Source organism: Sceloporus undulatus, chromosome 10 (assembly GCF_019175285.1).
Source record: "Sceloporus undulatus isolate JIND9_A2432 ecotype Alabama chromosome 10, SceUnd_v1.1, whole genome shotgun sequence".
In the NCBI taxonomy this organism is placed as follows: domain Eukaryota; kingdom Metazoa; phylum Chordata; class Lepidosauria; order Squamata; family Phrynosomatidae; genus Sceloporus; species Sceloporus undulatus.
Window position 1 is genome coordinate 8,664,264 of NC_056531.1, and position 18,677 is coordinate 8,682,940.

Consider the following 18,677-nt stretch of genomic DNA (forward strand, 5'->3'; position numbering starts at 1 on the left):
TAAATAAGAGTGGGCACTCAGTTTGGTTCCAGGACCACACCACCCCCAGTGGATACCAAAATCCATGGATGCGCAAGTCCCCTTATATACAGTGGCATAGTAAAATGGTGTCTTTTATATAAAAGGCAAAATCAAGGTTTGCTTTTGGGATTTTTTTATTTTTATTTATTTGTTTGTTTATTTATTTGTTTGTTTGTTTATGTATTTATTTAATTTTGCTTTTGTGTTTTTCTCTACCTTCCCTGAAGGTGGGCAATTGGGCAGCAAAGAGAAAGCACAGAAGGCAAGCAAAGGAGGCTGGAGTGATGGGTTGCCTTTTGCCTGCCTTGTCCAGCTCCTTCGCTTCCCATCCACCCACCCTCGGCTGTCTGCAGCTGACCCGCTTATCTCTTCCTAGCTGGTGGAGAAAAGGAGAAGAAGGAGACCAGTGAGCTGGCTGCAGACAACCAAGGCCGGGTGGGTGGTGAAGGGTCCATCTGGGAAGAGTCAGCCTTAAAAGAAACACTGGCCTCTCCTCTCTGCTGCAGCAGTGGCTGTTTGGGCTTTCCTGCCATGGCATGGAAAGTGGTGGGGAGGGGGTCAGGAGCTTAGAGCTTAGTCCATCCAGGGAGAGCCTACTGTAAAAGAAGCACTGGACTCCTCTGCTCTCACTGTCGTGGCCTGGAAATCCCAAACAGCTGTCACCACCATTTATTCTAGCAACATTACTCATGTATAAGTTGATCCAGTTTGGGGGCCAGTTTTCCAGCATACATTTTTTGACTTATACACGAGTACATATGAGATTCCCAGGTGGTTTGCCAGGTGGGACAGTAATAAAAAGATCCATGGATTTTGTGACAGTAGGGATGTATCTGTGAAAGGAATCACCTATTTTCAAAAGGGGTGGTCTGCTAATTCACAAAGGTTTGGCCACCCTTCTGCTTTGCACCCAGCATCTCTTCTCCATAGGTGTTGGGCTGTATAATTTTGCTTTCCATTTTCACGGCCTCATGGCGGTAACCTTAGCCCCTTGTCTTCATGTTCCATATAATGAATACAACCCTGCCAATCAAGACACTCTGTTTTATATCACTTATTACTAAATTGAAAATGGTGTTTTACTGCAGCAATAAAGGGCTGGTACAGCACGAGGTACATTTTTATACAACTCTATGAACTTTGTCATTGAAAACATTATAGCCTTGAATTTGAGAGCACAGTGGAAGGCTGTATAATTTGATTACCTATATTAATCAACTAGAGTACAACATATAAAACCAGTAATGCATAAGTCTGACTGGAGCCAGATAACCCTCTTGTGCATCTTAGAAAGATTTATTTTCAGTAATATAATTCATTTGACATGAAAGTATCATAATTGCTGTTGCTAGGAAGGATTTTCTTTCTTTCTTTCTTTCGTTGTTGTTGTTGTTGTTAAAGAAAAATGGTAATGGTTTTAAGAGCAGCTTGTTCTTTTGAAGCTTTGCCTATGAAAAATGGTGGTGGCAGGAATGGGGAAATGGGCTTGTTGTAATTGTGAGTTTTTCATTAAGCTGCTGAGCTAACAAATTGGTCCACCTTGAATTATAATTTTGACCACATGAATGAAACAGTAATGGTAGGGGGAAATGGTTTATCAAATATGTCAAGATTCTGTTTCTTGTTTTGCTCTCAGGTGTTATACAGTATCTTTCAGGTTGAAGGCATGAAGACATATCTGGGAACAGCACTGAGTGCAGAGTTCTTCCAGTGTGGCGTGGGGTTTAATAAACAGCATTCTGAGAAGATGAGGTTGTTTATTTTTAATAGATATGAAGGCCAAACATCAGCACTATTGTGCACAACCCAGCATGAAATTCTACAAGAAGAATGTAGCTGCCCACAAATATATGATATAACTTTCTTCCTTCTGCATTACTATGTTGCTTGCTTACTCTTCATCAAGAGAAATAAACCAGCAGAATTTAACCCAACACATTATGTCAAACTGTGCATCCTCATGGGAACAGCGTTTAGGATTAAGCACCCAAGCCAAAAGGCAAGCAAAACAAACCCACAACAACAACAACAACAACAACAAAGATTTATTTCTAGCCCGCCCAATCACGAAGAATCCGGGCGGGTTACAACAGTAAAATACATCAAGTTACAATAGAGTTAAAAAAAACGAAGTGTGGCAAAGTATGGCATTCTGTACATACAACAGGAACCAAACCCTACTCTACAAAGTCATAGTGCAATGCTCAAACCACAATTAGGTGGTGTGGCTGTAAATATAATGGTAAGATATTTCCAGCAGTTTCTCTAGATTAATTTACAATTCTCTTTTGGCATCCAGCGTCAACCATTTTCAGCTGGATTTCACTAGTCAAATAATTTGTTATTTTGCTATGAATTTGATATTACTGAATTTTGTGCTGCTACTGAACTTTAATGTAGCAGCTTGGTGTAAAACCGGTTGCATCCACACAGCAGAAATATTCTGGTTTGACACCACTTTAACTGGTGTTAAATAATTGTGACTCTGGTGCCACAAGGAAACTATCAATCTCAGAATTGCATCACATTCAGCCATTGACCTTTTTAGCTGCTGCATCACACTGTTGACTCATGTTCAACTTGTGGTCTACTAGGACTCCTAGATCCCTTTCACATGTATTGTTGTTAAGCCAGATGTCACCCATCCTATATCTATGCATTTCTTTTTTCTTTTCTTTTTTGCCCTAAGTACTGTACCTTATATTTCTCCGTACTGAAATTCATTTTGTTAGCTTTGGCCCAACTTTGTAATCTATTCAGGTCATTTTGAATTTTGATCTTCTCCACTGGGGTATTAGCTATTCCTCCTAATTTGGTGTCATCGGCAAATTTGATAAGCATGCCACCTATTCTTTCATCCAAGCCATTGATAAAGATGTTGAATAGCACTGGAGCCAGGATAGAACGCTGTGGCACCGCACTGGTCACTTCTCTCTAGGATGAAAAGGAGCCATTGCTGAGCACCCTTTGGGTTCAACTGGTCTACCAAATATGAATCCATTTAAAAGTTGCATTGTCTAACCCACAGTTTACTAGCTTGTTTGCAAGAATGACATGGAGGACCTTGTCAAAGAGATTACCAAAAGATATGCTATGTCTACAGCATTCCTAAGCTGGTAATTTTATCCAAAAAAGAGAGAGAGATAAGATTTGTCTGGCATGACTTCTTTCTCTGAATCCCATGCTGACTCTTTGTGTTTATGGAATTGCCTTCTAGATGTTCACAGACTCTCTGTTTAATGATCTGCTCTAGAATCTTTCCTGCTATTGATGTCAGACTAACTGGATGATAATTGTTGGGATCCTCTTTTCCCCCCTTTTTGAAGATGGGGACAACGTTTGCCCTCCTCCAGTCTGCTGGGACTTCTCCTGTTCTCCAGGAGTTCTCAAAGATTATTGCCAATAGCTCTGAGATTACATTTGCCAGTTCTTTCAATGGCCCTGAGATTACATTTGCCATTTTTCTCAATGGTTCTGAGACTACATATGCCAAGGTATTCCCTTAGATGTTGCTGTTGTTGTTGTTGTTGTTGTTGTTGTTGTTGTTGTTGTATGCCTTCAAGTCATTTCTGATTAATGGCAACCCTAAGGTGTACCTATCACAATATGTTCTTGGCAATGTTTGCCTTGCCTTCCTGTGATGCTGAGTGTGTGTGGCTTGACCAAGGTCACTTGGTTTCTATGGCTGAGTGAGGATCTGAACTCCAAAGTCATAGTCAAACCACTATACTATGCTGGCTCTTTCCATAGACATTGCCCTGTAGCAAACTAAAAGTGCTGATATTGTATCCATAACTGGGCGTGGGGAGACTTTGTGGAAAACTCCGAGCAAGAACAACGGGCATCTATCTCTCGCAAGGAGAAATGGATGGCATGAAATGGGTCATTTTTAGACAGTTAAAGACTGTCAGCTGTAAAATACTTCTTTAGTTTAACTTATTAGGGATTCTTTCCATCCCTCCCCCCACTCACACATCACTAAATATTTTCCTAGTAATCCTCTATTTTTATTGCATTTCATTTTTACAAAGCCTAACAGATCCATTTGTCAGATCCTAGCCACAGTGAGTGGCTCTCCCCCTGTCCTCTTCCTTTGAAAAGTTGTTCAGCCTCCTAATATTTCTGCCTGAATTCTTTCACAACAGAAGCAAATGAAACTTACACTGTGGTTTTTAGGTCTGTTTCCTGATTTTTGCTTGTCATGTCATGAACTTCTTCAGAGCAGTGAAATGGCAGTCCATCTCCCAGAGAGCTCCAGACAGATTTCGAAAGTTGTCTTGTTAACAGCTTGTCAGAAACCTACATTTCAGTCTCACCGAGTTTATATCATGCACACGCGCACACACCCAAGGAAAAAGAAGTTGCTGGAAATTATGATTTTTACAGGCTCTGACATATTTCTAAAGAACTGGAATGCTCAAGGCTGCTTTCCCTTCACTCCCACCATCCCCCTGTCTCCATAACAAGCTATGCTGTTTGGAGTAATATTCTGCATTTGCAGCAGCTGAACATCAGAGCAACATTCAGTTTCTTCTCTTTAAACATGTTCTTTGAATTATTTAAGGTGTTTTGATGTAGGCTAGAATTTGTAACAAAGTCCTCTAGCTTTTATCCTAACAAAAAATCAAAAAGGTTGAGTGTTTTTTCCCCTCTATTGCTTTTCTCTTTCCACCTTTCCCCCCCCCTCGCTGCCCCCGCTTTCCTCCTCCTGATTTTGCTCCCTCCTTTTTCTGCTTTTAATAGATCCGAGGTTAGAGCGTCAGGGGACTTCCTTTTATGTTGTACAGCTTGAAATGACTTAGTCAGGGCCTTCCTGATTAATTTATGAAGACTAAGGAAAAGAGACGAGAAAAGGGGATTGGAGGTGGCTGGGGAATAGAGTGGCCCTTGGGGAATTGACCCTGGAGATGTACAGATCAATTCGCTTTTGTGGAATTAAAAGAGACTTTTAAATAGTATTCTCTATGTATTGGCTCCTTGATCCACAGGGGTAGCACAGGTTATCAGGGGGAGGCAGCTTTGGAGTCGGGGTGAGAGCATTGTATAGTTGGAGCCCCTGATTCCTAAGGAATTGCTCAGTCTTGTTGTTAAACCTGAGGTGGTTCATAGAATCATAGAATCGGAAGAGACTGCAAGGGCCATCCAGTCCAACCCCCTGTCGTGCAGGAAATCATGCAAGATTGGAAGATTAATGTGCTTTGAGGTGAAGGGGGGGCTTGGCCACCCTCATTTCCCTCACACCAATGCTTCCCTTTGCCACATTTGCAGATGGCAGCTGTTGGTCACTTAATGAAATGGGCACCACAAGAGGGACCCCCTCAGCCCAGGCTGTGCCAACCATATGAGGCTTTCTTGGCCCTCCGAAGGAGCAATGGTGCTTGGGGCTCCCCTCAGTTGCCCCTCTCAAGGCCCTCTGGCTGCGCTGGCCCTGAATAGAGCCACAAGGTTGTGAATTCGATCCCTGGAGGGCTCCAAGGTCGATTCAGCTGTCCATCCTTTCGTAGGTAGGTCAAATGAGTCCCCAGCTTGTTGGGGGCAATTGGCTGACAGATTGTAAACCGCTTAGAGGGTGTCGGGTTCACTATGAAGTGGTCTAGAAATGTACATGCTAAATGCTAAACGCTAGAGGAAAGAGACGCGGTGTCCTGCTTGTCCCTGGGTTGTGCTTCTGCTCCTCCTCTGCTAGCAAATGATCCTGAGAAGGAGTGGCGGGGGGGGGGAATAAGGAGGGTTGAAGGAAGGGAAATTGCTGCCCTGAGGCGCCGTCTGTTTCTTACAGCTCTGCCCCCTTCCCTTCCCTGCCCCCCTCAGCATTCTGAAGCCTGAGCTGGTCTAGCCACAGGGAGGCCCTGGACTCATTTCATCAAGCTGTCAAAGAGCTAGTGGAGCTAAGAGGACTCTTTCCTGCCTGGGGCAAGTTCAAGTCAACATTGGATTTCCTTCCCCTTTCTTGCTTGCATTCTCCTCTTCCCTCCTCCCTGCTCCCCCTTCCCAAACCTCTTGGCCAGTCTCTACGCCAAGCAACAGCAACAGCTCACACTTTCTTGCCAGCAGGAAGGCTCCAGGGACCTTATAAAGGACACAGTGGCAAAATTGCGGCAATAAATCAGTACCCCCTCCGACATTTGGCGGTAGCTGAATGTTTTGGCAGTTTCTTTTTTTGTGTGTAAGCCTCATGTCCCATTAGCAGGCTTTTCTGTCAGCTTGGCTCATGATAAAGCCCCCCCCCCCTCCTCTTCTGAAACAACATGCTGCAAACATTAATAGGTTGCCAAAGCTGAAAGGGAGTGGGATGGAAGAAACAACAGCCCACCTTCTAGTCCCAGAACCATGTGCCTCCCAAGCCCACACAAATGGCACTAGCAGCAGATACAGTCGGCTATCGTATCCATGGATCCTTATCCACAGACTATTTAGGAAGGCTTTTGAACTGTGAATTTGATGGAACTGTAGCATGTGCCTTAATGGTGTGCTTTTTCTTTTAATTGAAACCACATTTTAAATATGTTTGTTTTCCCTTTTCATAGTAGTAGTAGTAGTAGTAGTAGTAGTAGTAGTATTTAGTTCCTTTTTAACTTTTGGGCTTTAATGTCTTTATTTATTTATTTATTTATTTATTTGCAGTATTTATACTCCACCCTTCAATCCAAAAGGCTCTCACAGCGACTTACAATTATTATTTTTAATTAGACGGTTCCCTGCCCTCAGGCTTACAATCTAAAAATTACAATCTAAAATTTAGCTATACCTTTAAAATTATTGTTAGCCACCTTGAATCCCATTTGGGAGAAAGGCAGGATATAAATTCAATTAATAATAATAACAACCACCACCACCACCATCCAAGGCTTACAGATCCCACCCCTCAAAAAAAAAAGTCCAAAATAATATCTTGATTTTGTCATTTTATATAAAGGACACCATTTTAACGTGCTATTGTATAGAATGGGACTTGAGCATCTGTGGATTTCGGTATCCGGAATGTGTGTGTCCTGGGACCAAACCTCTGCAGATACCAAGGGCCAGCTGTACTTGTCTCTAAAATACAAGAAGGCAGCAGGCACCAACAAAATCAGTGAACTCTAGATGTCAAAATTGTTTCATCCCTGAATCTGTTTGACATGAGGAAGGTGAGGAGGAAATGCAAGAATACCTTTTGCAACTAGTCATTTCACACTTTGCTTCATTTCCAGACAGGGAGGTCCATAGCTGAAGCCTGCTTGGATGTGTTAGGGAACCTGTTTTGCATGCACAAAGTCTCAGGTTTGATGCCCATCATTTCCATTTAACAGGATCAGGTAACCAGTAATCATTTACCATCTAGTGCCCAAGCACAATAATCAGTACTGGGCTGTAGATAGACAACAGTCTCTACCAGGTATAAGACTATTTTCCATTTATGTGTTTATTTTTATTTAAGCATTTCTATACCACCTGACTGAAAATAATCAGGGAAATGTACAGACAATTTAAAAAACATAAAACTTGAAGTCAAATAAAATAATAAAATACAAATGCAGTGAGCCCTTGGTATCAGCTGAAGTTTGGTTCCTGAACCCTCATGGATACCAAAATCAGTGGATGCTCAAGTCTCATTATATACAGTCAGCCCTCTGTGTCCACGGATTCTTTATCCATGAATATTTTCAGTATTTTCATCCATGCCTTGAAAATATTCCAAATAGATATAGATATAGATATATACATTCTAAAATGCAAAGCTTGATTTTGCCATTTTACACAAGGGACACCATTTCACTAGCCATTGTACACAATGCGACTTGAGTATCCACAGATTTTGGTATCCAAAGGGGGTCCTGAAACAAAACCCCAGAAGATACAAAGGGCCCACTGTACAATGGCATATTAAAATGGTGTCCGTTATATTAAATGGGAAAATCAAAGTTTGCTTTTTGGAAGCCATGGGTGGTTGAATGCATGCATCTTCAAGCCATGAGTTGTTGAATCCATGGATAAAAAATCCATGGATAAAAAATCTGTGGATACGGTGGCCCAGCTGTAGGAACATTAAAAAAAAACACAGTGGCAATTTAAACTCCAGGTTCGATAATGTCTCTTGACATTTTTTGTGACCATGAAGAGAATGACAAGCAGTCACAACTCCAAAGGGAATGCATTCAAGAGTGTAGCAGCAACACAGAAGAAAAAGCCCTTTCCGGCATGCCTGACTAGCATGCCTCCGCAAGTTATCAAAAGTGCCTCCTCTACTGATCCAACTACCATGTAGGTTCCTGCTGAGATAGACGATCCCCCAAATAACCAGGGCCTATGATCTTTAGAGCTCTAGAAAGTTAAAACCAATGCTTTGAATTGAGCCCAGAAAACAACTGGCAACATGTGCACATGTTTAAGTACTGGAGTGATGTGATCACAATAACCTGCTCTGGTTAGCAGCCCTGGCTGCCACACTGCGCACCAGTTGAAGCTTCCAGACACTTTTCAAGGGCAATCCTCATTGAGTGCATTGCATTCCCAAAACATAATATAATTGAAGCACAAATTATTTTTGCCAAATCAGAACTCATGTCTTCTGACTAGGAATTCCCATTACTGTGGGTGTATATATGCAGGTCAAATAAAACAGTCTCACCTAGTTTTTGCAGTGAGCTGTCCAAACAACATATGGGACGACTGGGGCTGATCCGAAAAAAGGGAGGATTTATCCTGGTTTTGAGTGTAAAATCCAGATATGGACTGTGCAAAGATATGGTCTGCACAAAAATTATTTCATGGCCATCGCTTGCTACAGATAAGATTCTTTGAAATGATAGTTTGAGTATATTTGTAAAAAATTACACTAAAATATGGAGAAAAATCCATATATTACATAGAGCAGCAAATGTACTCCAACAGTAAGTACAGTATATGCTGCACAAACTCACATCAAGAGTACTTCCCTTGCCACTGAAGAAATCAGTAACCTCTAAATATACCCTATAAACACAAGCCAAAGGTGTTGCCTTAAATTTGCAGAGTTGGCCTTGTAGAGCCTCCACTGACAGTTACAGTCTATGCTTAATTAATTAGGAGGATGTTTAGCTTGGCTTTGTGAAATGGGGTAACATGTGCAGGAACAGAACACCAGCGAATAACTTATAGAGACTCCAGACATGGGGGATTACATGAACATTTATTGGGAGAAATATAGAACACACCTACTAGAGTAACTCACTCTCTCACAGAACATACAGAGCTAACAGATACAGAAAAGTGAAAGGGGATAGCAGAGTTTGAAGCATTATTGATCAAATGAAGCTTCATCTAGGCCATGAAGCATCTTTATATCAAACTATAGTTGGATTAATATTAGGGAATGTTTGGATACTTACAAGGGCCAGTTGATTGGAATAGTTCATGTTACTTTCATCTAGAACACAGTTTCTCAACCAGGGTCCCCTGGAACACTGGGATCTCAGAAAAGGATGCTAAGGGTTCTGCAAGAGAGCATGAATTTTAGCTGTAGATATAATTTGTATGTGGAGATTCTCTCAAACCTGAAGATTATTTCAAGAGTCCCCCAAGATTAAAAAAAAGTGGAAAAGGCTGATCTAGAGCTTAGAAAAGCTACCTTTTGCGGTTGCTGTGTGCCTTCAGGTCGTTTCCGACTTATGGCGACCCTAAGCCCCTCCTATCACATGCTTTTGTTAGCAGGCTTCTTCAGAGGGGTTTTGCCATTGCCATCCTCTGAGGCTGAGAGAGTGTGACTTGCCCTAGGTCTCCCAGTGGGTTTCCATGGCCAAGTGGGGATTCAGACCCTTGTCTCCAGAGGCATAGGCCAATGCGGAAACCACTATGCCACACTGGCGCTCAAAGTTTGCTACTAATGGTTATATTTCCTTAGTGTAGTACTGTTGTCCTACAATTTTGAATGATGTTTCTGTGAAGAGTCCTCCTCCTAATATAGCGATCCTCTGCAGTAAGAAAACACTTTGGAGATCTACGGAATTAGGGCACATACACACATTTATCCCTTGATGAATGTAGTTTACAAGTCCAAGGAGATATGAATGGGGCAGCACAAGTAAACACCACAGATGGAATGTCATGTCACTTCAGATACTTTTTTTCTGAGAGAAGGAGCTTCGGACTAGATTTAAGTAGCACAGCAATATGTATTGCTGCCTGTTTAAAAAAAGTATGTATGTAGTTAAGAATCAATCCTTCATTTGTTAAATATCAGATATAAAATAAAGTTGGTGTTGTGCTATTACAGTTTGCTGTAACAGCTGGGCCAACCTCAGACAACATCCATTTTTTGAAAGTCCAACCAACCTTCATGATAAACTTTAAAAAGAGGGAAATGTTTATTATAAGCCTATTCAGTAATATGGCATTTGAATAAATTGTGAGGAAAATCCTAAGGTATCCAAGTATCAGAGTCTATGACCCTTTAAGTACATTGTAAATAGATTCCTTTTTGTTCTTGTAAACACTTAGACACTGTCACCAGAAGACCAGTGCAACACAATGAAAACTGGGAATGTTTCATAATTACAAGCTACTGAAAAATAGGTTTATTCAAGGACATTCTTGATAGTTAAGGTCACTGGGGAGGTCCAAAGCCACCAAGCAGTTAATTCTACAATGGTTAACTGCTTTCCTATTTGGCGATTTTACGTTTCGTGAGCGTTTACTTTTTCTACTGCAAAATCTATTTCTTTTTATTCTATTCAGTCTGTAAGCCATTCTGTAGCAGAGCGTAAGGTAGTTCACAATAACAGTTCACAGCCACAGTTCATGAGGAAATTAAAATCAATCCAATCATAAAGTCAGTAAAACACATCTAACTGCAATGCTAAATACCAACAACCAAGGATTAAAATGTGATTATGCAACTTAAAATCTAATTTAATGAAAAGCGCTTGGGAATGGTTTGTTGACTAGAATACGTGTTTCACGTTAAAATGGTTCTCCTCTACTTTCTGTTCTGCAATGAAAATATTCACACATGCATAGACTTGCAAAATGGCCGTTCTCTCCCAGGAATTTAGGCTGAGTGTAAAGTATGACCTAGTTCACTCTCTCTCTCTCTTTCAAAGACATACAGCTTGTTGCTAGCAGATGGAGCCAACTTTGCACAGTCTTGTTTGTTTGGGGTTGTTTAAAGCTTACTTTCCTCTAATATGATTCAGGCTTAAACCTGTCACTGCCCCCAAACTCTTTTTAGCCCTCCCCAAAGTGGGGCAGTTAGGTTCTGCTTTGCAAACATTCTTGGCAGAATTAAGAGGCAATTGGCAAAACTCTGCCAGTAATCCCTTTACAAGCCTTTATGAACACAACACAATGGGCTGTTTACAGATTTACTTATAGACCAGGAGTGTTAACAGGCCTGTAGGAAAATTCAGGTAATTGAAGCTTTTGTCTTTCAATGAGCCCCCATAGCTGTCAACGGTTGCCATTCCTTACATTTCTTTAACTGTGTATTTTGACAAGGGCTTTTGTCCCACTGACAACAGCTGCGTGGGAGGTGAAAATGTGGAAAGCTTTCTCTTCTCCCAGCCCCCATCTTTTAAATTCCTCCATGGTTGACATTCTGTATGGAAAGCCTGTGTGTGTGCTAACTTGTTGCATGACTTGAACCAGAAAATCTTCGCCTCCATATTATTGTTTTAAAAGACAGTGCTGCTACTCAGCTTCGAGAAGTATAAGTACATGGCTTAGTGCAAATGAAGAAATTGCTTTGCCAAACAAGAATGTACCATAAGACATTATTGTGTATAATGGAAAGAAAATCTCTTATTGATTATCTGTGTTCCTGGGAAAACAACAAAGAGTTACCTTAAAGGCTAACAAATTTGTTATGCTCCAATTCTACCATTCATTTAAATGTTACCTGTAAACTCTATTGTGTTGAATAACTGTGCTGGAAAGTATATCTCTATATCCTTTAATTTTTCTGGGAAATTGTTAGTGGAATTATCTTCCTCCCATATAAATAAGAATATAAATTTATATGTGATAGGAAATACAGTTGGCTCTCCATATCCACAAATTCAACCATCCACGACGTGAAAAATATTGAAAATCGCTATGGCTGTACCCGACAGGCCTAAAATAAAGCTGCTTCGAGTCACTTTGGAGGTATGGTATTCAATGATGCATGCGTCCTAAGAGTCCAAAAGCCGCATCAAAGCTGCATTCAGTCCTTTACTGGAGTGTGGCTTTGGTGCAGTTTTGGACTCTCAGGACACATGGATCATTGAAATCCATACCTCAAAGTGACTCGAAGCAGTTTATTTTGGTCTGTCTGTAACCATTAATTCAAAAAAGCAAACCTTGATTTTGCCATTTTATATAAGCGACATCATTTCATTGTGCCATTGTACTTAAAGGGATGTGAGCAGCCATAAATTTTTGATATCCACAGGGGGCCCTGGAACTCCCCAGATACCAAGGGTCCAATGTATTCCTAGTCTAAGGAGTTTATTGCATTAAAGTTGGAACGGCCCTTAAGGGTTCTTAAAGGGACCGTTCCTGGAACGGGAGGCGGTGGGGAAGGCTGTATATCGCACAGCGGGAACGCTGCTGCCGAGCGTTCCCCTTCCGTTCTGGGAGCGTTCCCCTGGGCTGATTTTCAGGAACGCTTTCTCAAGCGTTCTCAAAAATCGACCCTCTGGAACACTTCCGGAACGGAAGGGGAACGCTCGGTAGCGGCGTTCCCACTGTGCGATATACAGCGTTCCCCACCGCCTCCCGTTCCAGGAACGGTCCCTTTTAGAACGCTTAAGGGCCGTTCCAACTTTAATGCGATAAACTTCTGTCTGCCTTGTTATAAATTTGTTGAAGTAAAATGTCACATGTGTTAGTGAGAAGTCTATTTCATCATGCAGGCAGAGAGCAATTGTTTCTGTTCCCCCGATAAGCAATTCATTGATAGGCTATCCTTAAAAAGAGGATAATTTGAAAGCTTTCCAGAGTTTGGAGAGATGGCAAAGGAAAGTAAAAGAAGGCTAAGAGTACTCACTCCTGTACTAAACTGTAGTGTGCAGACTGCACAGAATTGAACAACTCAATCTAGGAACAGATTAGGCGGCTTGTATTATACTGTATATATATAAATGCATCATAATATGTACCTGTGAAGAAACAGTGTTCTATGTTATTTTATTGACATGTATGTGTTTAATAGTGCTTTTATGTTGTTTATCTTTGGTATATTTGGGATTAATGTTCAGTGGCTAAATTAATACCACTAGGAAAGGTGGAGGAAAGTAGAGAGAGAGGAAGACTGCATGCTAGATGGATGGACTCTGTTAAAGAGGTCAGTTATGACTTTGTAGGACCTAAACACAACAGTGGAGAACGGGGTCTTGGAGATGTCTGACCTACAGGGTTGCCATGGGTTGGGATTGGTTAACAAAAACAACAACAAATGAATGAAGGAGCGATGTATTGAATTAGTCAACAGACCATTTCAAGTAACAGCAGCAACATATAAAAGGTTTGCAGAGAACAGAAAGCAAAATTTTGTATATAAGTGAACCAGGCTGTGTGAAAGAGGGGGGACTGCATCCGCACTGCAGAAATAATTGGGCTTGACAGCACTTTAACTGCCATGACACAATGCTATGGAATTCTGGGAAGTGTAGTTTCTGTGATTCACGAGGCTTAGAGAAATCCGGTCATTCCTTATTCTCCTATTGCTCAGTTGGGATTTACTGTAAGATGAAACAACCTCCCCTCCCCTCCCCCCCATTATGATATATAGTTGTGAGCTCTAACAAAAGGAAAGGGGTGGGATCCCCCTCCTCTTTTGCCTCTTTTTGTTTTTAGATGAGATTAGTAAACCTTTTTAAAACACATGATTGCAGAGGCTTGCAGTTATTGGTTGCCCGTCCCATGTCTAATGTCTTGCCATTCTTCCAAAAAAAGGGATTCATTTGTGGAATAAAAAAAAGTGATGGGGCTGGATTGCTGGAAACAGCCTCATGAAATAGACACCCAACTGGTGGCAGCAGAAGAGTTCTGGGGGGGAGCCCTGTTGCAAAGGACTTTGGTCCCCCCTTTTGCCAGTCTCACTGTCCTCCTGAGACACAGAAGTTTATCTCACTGGCCCTGAAATGGGCCCAGTGTGTGCTAAAACGTGCGCACGCGCGGGCGGGCACAGACCGGGATGAGGCTAAGAACCTATTTTACCACATGCTGGAATGCCATCTTTGCCGTTGGGCGTTCCAATTACGTCCCCGTTCCATTCCAGAGGGCACCATTTTTGAGAACTGGGAGCTTATCCAAGGGAGCTTATCACGTTAACAAATAAGACGATTTACATCTTTCGGCTTGAATTCGGGATCCAGGATGCCCCCGGATGTTATCATACCAAAATTTGCACCGATCTAGCCGGGATGCCGCCGGGATGCATTCCGGGTCAAAGCCTCACTCAGCCAGCACTTTTTCGAAGTCAGGGAGCTTCCAACTTCAAAAATTGGCCAGCTGAGTGAGGCTTCGACCTGGGATGCATCGAGGCGGTGGCATCCCAGCTAGATCAGTGGCGATTTAGGTTATGATAACATCTGGGGGCATCCCTGATCCTGAATTCAAGCCAGAAGAGGTAAGATGGCTTATTTGTTAATGTGATAAGCTCCAAGGCTAGGCCAGTCCATGACAGCACCAGAATCCTTTCCTTTTCGTTCCACTGAGGGATGTTCCAGGCCTCCGTCTTTTAATCTGCACAGATTGAAATAATGTACAATGTACTTCAATTGTCAAAGTAATACTTCAGATGAATCTTGAAGTCCAATGAAGGAAACACAGAAGTAACTGCTTATAGGTGTTATCAGGAAATTGACTGAACTTTTTTGAGTCTGTTTTGATAGACATGGCCATCTGGAAAGCCCTCAAAAGGAAACAGCATAGATGTGAAGTATCAGGTCTCTTTTCTATTGGCTGTCAATGTACTGATGGCAAATTCCAGAGTCAACTAATTCATGTCTTCTGTCACACTGAGCAACTGACAAGATGTACTATAATACATTCTGAGAAGATAGAAGACTCCTGGTTTAATGTAGAACCCTCCTGCTGTTTGAAGGTCATTTTCTGCCCAAGTTGATGACCCAAATAGTTTTATATTTTTATTTTGCAATGGTAATGTTTTCTCATCTCCAACCAGTGAGATCTATGCATCCCTAAACATTCCAGGGTGTCATTACTGTGCCATATGTACAGCTGAAACAGAAACAGAATTTCATTTTCAAAGTCAGTGTGTTCAATGTAAAAAAAAAAAACAACCCACAAAACTTACTTAAGTATAACACTTTTTAAAATAAAGCTGGACAGGTCTTAGAGCCAATATGACAGGCAGCTGTGAAATTCTGGTACTCAGAGTCCCAAGAAGTAGCCTTTCCAAGCTCTCAACCAAGGTCTCATTTGAAGTGTATTATTAATGCAGTTTGAAACCACTCTAACTGCCAAGGCTCCATACTGTGGAATCCTAGAAATTGTAGTTTGTTTTGGCACCAGAGCTCTCTGACACAAAAGGCTAAATATCGCACAAAACTACAAATTCCAGAATTCTACAGCATAGAAACATGGCAGTTAAAGTGGGGTCAAACTGCATTATTTCTGCAGTGCAGATGAGGTCAATGTCTACATGTCTATTTTTTTTTCCCTAATCCTTGAAGCCTTTCAAGGCTTCAGTATCTTCCACAGAGACTCCATTTCTACATATGATTGCTGATAGATCTGAGCTTGCACACACGACTTTGAAAGCTAGCACATTAGCATTATTTTAGAACAGTGATTCCCAAACTCTGGTCCTCCAGATTTTTTCCAGATGCTCAGTTCCCGAAGCTCTAGCCAACTTGGCCAATAGTCAGGAATTCTGGGAGCTGAAGTCCAAAACACTTGGAGGTTGAACACTGGGGATCACTGTTTTAGAAGAAAGTGAATTGCTGCCATTATTTCATGCTCACTATTTTAAAAGGTTATTAGTAGCAAGCTACTATGCATTACTTTATGTTTTTTTTAATGATGTACAAAACAAAAATTGTCTGAAAGTTTTAAAAAACCTGATTACCCATTATTCAAAAATGCAGTGTTAACATCATGGGTGTTAACATGAATATGTTTTTGACCATTATTTTTCTATTTTTAACTAGTGGTAACTATTTTACTTTTAATGAGTTGTTTCCAAATCCTGTGGTTGAAGTAGACATTTTTTTTTAAATAGATAGGACTCCTATCCTTGGATAGAAAATTTGATGGTGGAAATATTCAGATTTTTAACTGAAGTAGCATTCACAAATGTTATATCTAACATTAGGGTCTGACTCCAGGAATGATCCGGTCCTGGTAGAAGATGGTGGAGCACTGCTGCTCTCTGATCATCCCTCAGGCTCCCAGGTGTCTCTGAGCACAAAAGTCGTCTGGTGGGAACGGGAAATAGAAGCACCCCAGATGGCCACACCCTCAAGGATAATGTAGTGGTGTTGCTTCTCATCATCTTACAATGTCAGTAATCACATGGGGCTTTGGAAGAGGTTTGTGGTCAGAATGGCAATGCCATATGGCATTCAGAAACTGGAGAGGAGAGGAGAGGAGGTCAAAAGGAGAGGTTCAGCCTGAACAAACTCCTGGGTGGAGCAAGAAGTTTGTGTTACAGCCTGGGAGAGAGAATCAAATGCTGACTAGTCCATGTTACCTGTCACTCAGCTTCAGGCAGAGACTTTCTCTCCTCATAGAATCATAGGCCTGTTACAGACTGCCAAAATAAAGCTGCTTCGGGTCTCTTTGGAGGTATGCTATTTAAATGATGCATGCATCCAAAGAATCTGGAAGCTGCACCAAAGCTGCACTCCAGTGCTTAGGAATGGAGTGTGGCTTTGGTGCGACCTCCGGACTCTTAGGACCCATGCATCATTTAAATAGCATACCTCCAAAGAGACCCAAAGCAGCTTTATTTTGGCAGTCTGTAACAGGCCATAGAATCCTAGAGTTGGAAGAGACCACAAGGGCCATCCAGTCCAACCCCCTGCCATGCAGGAACTCTCAATCAAAGGATTCCTGGAGGTGGCCATCCAGCCTCTGTTTAAAAACCTCTAAGGAAGGAGACTCCACTACACTCCGAGGAAGGAGTATGTTCCACAGTCAAACAGCCCTTACTGTCAGAAAGTTCCTCCTAATGTTGAGGTGGAATCTCTTTTCCTGGAGCTTGCATCCATTGTTCCGGGTCCTATTCTCTGGAGCAGCAGAAAACAAGCTTGCTCCCTCCTCAATATGACATCCCTTCAAGTTCTCTGCCTCCTACAGAGTCAGGAAGGGGGTCTAAGGACTGTAAATATGACATGCCTTTGTTACAGGCTTTTAGATCACGTGAATAGAGGGATAGTCCAAGGGAACTGGAGGGTTAGTGGCATATTCCAGCCAGTGGTCGAAGAACCGAAGGCAAGCCAGTGTAACACCTGGGAAAACATTATATGATCACTTCGGTCTGATAATGTCTGAAACTCAGCTAAGGCCTTTTGTACTTCTTGGTCAAAACTACTGCTAGGTTCCATCCCTTTCACAGAGTTTGTGTCATATTCCCTCCCCGCCTCGAGAGTTCAGCTTCTGAGGATGAAGTATACTTACCATAGCTATGCTGTCATCCAGCACAGTCTGACAGCCACCTGAGGGCTCCGCTGGAGGTGGTAAAGAGACAACACCCCAAGAATAGTGAAGGCTGAGGCATCTGGAGCAGACGTTTCCCCTTTCAGTTGTTGGAAATGAACCAACAAGACCTGACTCTGAGATTTATGACCCTGGACTGTTTCTTGACCTTTCTATCTTCTACTTTAGACTATACTTAGGATTTATGACTCTTGATCCTGGACTGTTTGATGTTGGATCCTGTTTGCCTCTTTGGTTTCTGAACTCCTGGCACCCTGCCTGCTGGTGTAGCATGAGAACAGGACAGTGTGAATCCTAGTGACATGTACCTTTGGCTTGAAGCCTAGCACTAGAGGTGCTCATGTTGGGAATGCTGCTAGTGTTGGTTCCAAGAGCCAAAGTATGGTAAAAAAAATCTTGGATGGTTGTGTAGTATCCTAGTGCTGCAACTATACTGAACTAGGTTCAGGAGTCACCAGTGTTTGTAAAGACTTAGGTGCATAAGGCACAGAGGTCTTCAATTCATTCTTAAATGAATATTTTAATGCTGCACTGCTCTTAGGTGGCCTTTTTGTGAGCTTTTCCTGCATTTCTGAATATTCACAGCTAAGTATGTCCCAGCAGCATCTATGTGGTTAGGATTCAATGCCCCAGACAGGTTGGATAGATGTCAAAATGGCAGGTAAGATTCATTGTCTGTGTCCCACTTTGCACTTACAGACACTGAGTGCTATCTTGAATAATTTCTGCCATTTTCAAACTGTTTACCTTTAACTCCAGTTCATTTATAAACAAAAGAAACAATCCTCCATATAGATCCTTAGGAGTAGATCTGACTGAATGTTAGAACATGCTGTCAACCTTCTAGTTTCAACAGGTTACCAATCCACAAGAGAAAGATTTGTCTTATCCCATGACTACTTTAGAAACTTTAAACAGAGAGACTTGTCAATTGGCTTTTGTTGTTAAATATGTATCTAAAATGCATATGTGTCTTGTATAAATGTGTATCCCAGTATATTCCAGTGCATTTAGGCCTGTTACAGACAGTC

The 18,677-nt window shown here is 41.7% G+C and overlaps 1 protein-coding gene across 1 annotated transcript in view; it reads left to right on the forward strand.

Moving 5' to 3' along the window:
- Window positions 1-18,677, forward strand: part of LOC121916500 (fibrosin-1-like protein) — a 699,030-nt gene that overhangs the window by 576,249 nt on the left and 104,104 nt on the right. The window lies entirely within an intron of this gene.